Below are 5,108 nucleotides of genomic sequence, written 5' to 3' on the forward strand. Positions count from 1 at the left end.
GAATATAGAGAGTGGTTTGATCAGTTAATGAATATAGCGAGTGGTTTGATCAGTTAATGAATATAGAGAGTGGTTTGATCAGTTAATGTATATAGAGAGTGGTTTGATCAGTTAATGAATATAGAGAGTGGTTTGATCAGTTAATGTATATAGAGAGTGGTTTGATCAGTTAATGAATATAGAGAGTGGTTTGATCAGTTAATGAATATAGAGAGTGGTTTGATCAGTTAATGTATATAGAGAGTGGTTTGATCAGTAAATGAATATAGATAATGGTTTGATCAGTTAATGAATATAGAGAGTGGTTTGATCAGTTAATGTATATAGAGAGTGGTTTGATCAGTTAATGTATATAGAGAGTGGTTTGATCTGTTAATTAATATAGAGAGTGGTTTGATCAGTAAATGAATATAGATAATGGTTTGATCAGTTAATGAATATAGAGAGTGGTTTGATCAGTAAATGAATATAGATAATGGTTTGATCAGTTAATGAATATAGAGAGTGGTTTGATCAGTAAATGAATATAGAGAGTGGTTTGATCAGTTAATTAATATAGAGAGTGGTTTGATCAGTAAATGAATATAGATAATGGTTTGATCAGTTAATGAATATAGAGAGTGGTTTGATCAGTTAATTAATATGGAGAGTGGTTTGATCAGTTAATGAATATACAGAGTGGTTTGCTCATTTAATAAATATAGAGAGTGGTTTGATCAGTTAATGATTATTGAGAGTGGTTTGATCCGTGAATGAATATAGAGAGTGGTTTGATTAGTTAATGATTATTGAGAGTGGTTTGATCCGTGAATGAATATAGAGAGTGGTTTGATTAGTTAAAGAATATTGAGAGTGGTTTGATCAGTGAATTAATATAGAGAGTGGTTTGATTAGTTAATGATTATTGAGAGTGGTTTGATCCGTGAATGAATATAGAGAGTGGTTTGATTAGTTAAAGAATATTGAGAGTGGTTTGATCAGTGAATTAATATAGAGAGTGTATTGATCAGTTAATGAATATAGAGAGTGGTTTGATCAGTTAATGAATATAGAGAGTGGTTTGATCAGTTAATGAATATAGAGAGTGGTTTGATCAGTTAATGAATATAGCGAGTGGTTTGATCAGTTAATGAATATAGAGAGTGGTTTGATCAGTTAATGTATATAGAGAGTGGTTTGATCAGTTAATGAATATAGAGAGTGGTTTGATCAGTTAATGTATATAGAGAGTGGTTTGATCAGTTAATGAATATAGAGAGTGGTTTGATCAGTTAATGAATATAGAGAGTGGTTTGATCAGTTAATGTATATAGAGAGTGGTTTGATCAGTAAATGAATATAGATAATGGTTTGATCAGTTAATGAATATAGAGAGTGGTTTGATCAGTTAATGTATATAGAGAGTGGTTTGATCAGTTAATGTATATAGAGAGTGGTTTCATCTGTTAATTAATATAGAGAGTGGTTTGATCAGTAAATGAATATAGATAATGGTTTGATCAGTTAATGAATATAGAGAGTGGTTTGATCAGTAAATGAATATAGATAATGGTTTGATCAGTTAATGAATATAGAGAGTGGTTTGATCAGTAAATGAATATAGAGAGTGGTTTGATCAGTTAATTAATATAGAGAGTGGTTTGATCAGTAAATGAATATAGATAATGGTTTGATCAGTTAATGAATATAGAGAGTGGTTTGATCAGTTAATTAATATGGAGAGTGGTTTGATCAGTTAATGAATATACAGAGTGGTTTGCTCATTTAATAAATATAGAGAGTGGTTTGATCAGTTAATGATTATTGAGAGTGGTTTGATCCGTGAATGAATATAGAGAGTGGTTTGATTAGTTAATGATTATTGAGAGTGGTTTGATCCGTGAATGAATATAGAGAGTGGTTTGATTAGTTAAAGAATATTGAGAGTGGTTTGATCAGTGAATTAATATAGAGAGTGGTTTGATTAGTTAATGATTATTGAGAGTGGTTTGATCCGTGAATGAATATAGAGAGTGGTTTGATTAGTTAAAGAATATTGAGAGTGGTTTGATCAGTGAATTAATATAGAGAGTGTATTGATCAGTTAATGAATATAGAGAGTGGTTTGATCAGTTAATGAATATAGAGAGTGGTTTGATCAGTTAATGAATATAGAGAGTGGTTTGATCCATTAATTAATATAGAGAGTGATGTGGTCAGTTAATGAATATACAGAGTGGTTTGATCTGTTAATGATTGTAGAGAGTGTTTTGATCAGTTAATGAATATAGAGAGTGGTTTGATCAGTTAATTAATATAGAGTGTGGTTTCTTCTTAGGCAGTCCCTCGGAACTTTGGATGACTTGCTTCCACATTATAAATGAGTTCGCAGGTGACTGATTAATCCGATGTGGGACCTACAGTCTCTGTCACAGGTGGGCAGACGGTGGTTGAAGGGGTGGGTGGGTGGGGTGCTTGGGTTGATGTGCGCTCCTTGCGCTGTCTGTGCTTGGCTTCTGCTTGCTCCCAGCGAAGTGGCTCAAGGTGTTCGGCGGATTCCCGAATGCTTCTCCTCCACTTTGTGCGGTCTTGGGTCAGGGATTCCCAGGGGTCGGTGGGGATGTGACACTTTTTCAAGGAGGCTTTGAGGGTGTCGTTGAAGTATTTCTTTCTGCCCACCTGGGGCTGTCTTGCCGCACCTGAGCTCCGAATAGAGCGCTTGTTTTGGGAGTCTCGTATCGGGCATGCGGACAATGTGACCTGACAACCGGAGCTGATTGAGCATGGTCAGAGCTTCAATGTTGGGGATGTTGGCCTGAGCAAGGACACTGACGTTGGTGCGCCTATCCTGCCAATGGATTTGCAGGATCTTGTGGAGACAGCGTTGGTGGTACCTCTCCAGTGCTTTGAGGTGCCTTCTATACATGGTCCATGTCTCTGAGGCATACAGCATGGCAGGTATCACTGCTCCCCTGTAGACCGTGAGCTTAGTGCCGGGTTTGAGTGACTGGTCTTCAAACACTCTCTTCCTCAGGCGACCAAAGGCTGCACTGGCACACTGAAGGCGGTGTTGGACTTCGTCGTCGACATCTGCCCTTGTTGACAGTAGGCTCCCGAGGTATGGAAAGTGGTCTTACGGATGTTTAATGTAAGGCAAGTATGCTTCAGTGAAGGTATTTACGATGTTTTGGAGTTCGACCTCTGAATGAGTGCAGGCGCAAGCCTCGTCTGCATACTGTAATTCGACAACAGAGGATGGGACGACCTTGGATCTGGACTGGAGGTGATGGAGGTTGAACAGTTTCCCGTTTGTTCTGTAAAGTAGCTCCACTCCATTGGGGAGCTTACTGAGGGTGAGATGGAGCATTGCAGCAAGGAAGATTGAGAAGAGCGTTGGTGTGATGACACAGCCTTGCTTGACCACGTTTCGTACGTGAATTGGGTCTGTGATGGAACCGTTGGTCAGGATCACAGCTTGCATGTCGTCGTGAAGCAGGCGGAGGATAGTGACAAACTTTTGAGGCAGCCGAATTTGAGGAGGACACTCCATAATCCCTCACGGTTGACAGTGTCAAAGGCATTTGTGAGAACAAAGAAGGCCATGTATAGTGCTTGGTGCTTTTCCCTGCATTTCTCTTGTAATTGATGTGCGGTGAAGATCATGTCCATTGTGCCCCTTAGTAGGCGGAATCCGCATTGCAACTCTGGGAGGAGCTTTTTGGCCTCTGGCAGAAGGCGATTGTGTGAGGGTGCCAGTCAGTTCCTTCTGTTGCCTCTAGATGGCACCTTCACTTGTTTGGTTCTAGCCCTTTGTTAATTGTTCCTAGCCTCCTGTGTTAATAGTTAACTGCCTGTTATCTGTTCATGGGTTTCACCTGGTTTAGTTAGTATATAAGCTCTGTGGCTTATTCCCTCTGGGCTCAGTCCTAACCGGGGATCCGGGGACTAGCCTTCGCTCTGTGGCTCCTGGCTTTGACTAGCTGGTTGCCATGGTTCTCTCGAGCTCTGTATTTAAGATGTAACTAAGTCTGTGTTCTTGTTGTTCTTAGTCTTGATAAGGTGCTGGGCTGGACTAGCGTGTTGCCATGCTGTCGCTTGTCTTGAGCTTTGTATTGATAAGCCTGTTACCCCTGCGGCAGCCCCTCGTGATAGCTTGTCTCGAGTCTCGTCTCGGCAAGCTGGTTGCGCTTGTGGTAAGCTTATCCCAGCTCAGTATGGACAAGTAGGTTGCCTCATGGAAGCTGTCCTGAGTTCCTATTCTTGACTAGCCGTTTTGTAACTTGTCTCGAGTTCTATGTATATTGTTCTTCTCTCGAGTTCTATGTATGATGTGGTGTTCCTGTCTCGAGTTCTTACGTATGCTGTTTGTGTTCCTTGTATGAATCTAGTTATGTGTGAATCTAGTTAAGTAATGAATAAAGTACTGTTCCTTAAGATTGTATACCTGCCTCTAGCCTGGTTTCTGCACTTGGGTCCAGAACCTACCTTGCCCGGAGAGCACGGCCCCGTATCTACACAGCCCCGTGGCTCCCCAACCCTGACAGTGGGACTGAGCCATACATGGACCCAGTAGAAACCAACCGGCTAAGGTTTGAAACTCTCGAGTTAATTTTCGAGTTCTCTTGGGCAAATATTCGGTTCTCCTAGGAAGGAGACCCCCACTGTGTTAAGTTTTCAAGTGTACTTTCAAGTCTTGTGTTAAATTTTCGAGTGAATTTTCGAGCTTCCTGTGTTAAATTTTCGAGTGAATTTTCAAGTCTCCTGGGCCTTCGTTGTGTTAAATTTTCAAGTCTGCCTCTCAAGCTTCTTGGGCCTCTACTGTTAGACCCCCAAGTCAACTCTCAAGCTTCTTGCGCCTCTACTGTTAGACCCCCAAGTAAATTCTCAAGCTTCCTGGGTCTCTACTGTGTTAAACCCCAAACAAATTCTCGAGCTTCCTGGGTCTCTGCTGTGTTAAACCCCAAGTAAGTTTTCAAGTTTCCTGGGCCTTCATAGAGTGAAATTTTCGAGTGAACTCTCAAGTCTCCTGGGCAAATTAAGCTTTCAAGTTCTCCTAGAAAAGTTAGGTTTTCAAGTTCTCCTGGGCAAATTAAGTTTTCAAGTTCTCCTGGGCAAGTTAAGTTTTCAAG

This window comes from Somniosus microcephalus, unplaced genomic scaffold (genome assembly GCF_052327205.1).
Source record: "Somniosus microcephalus isolate GS21.2 unplaced genomic scaffold, FLI_Smic_1.0 unresolved_chr7, whole genome shotgun sequence".
NCBI classification, from domain to species: domain Eukaryota; kingdom Metazoa; phylum Chordata; class Chondrichthyes; order Squaliformes; family Somniosidae; genus Somniosus; species Somniosus microcephalus.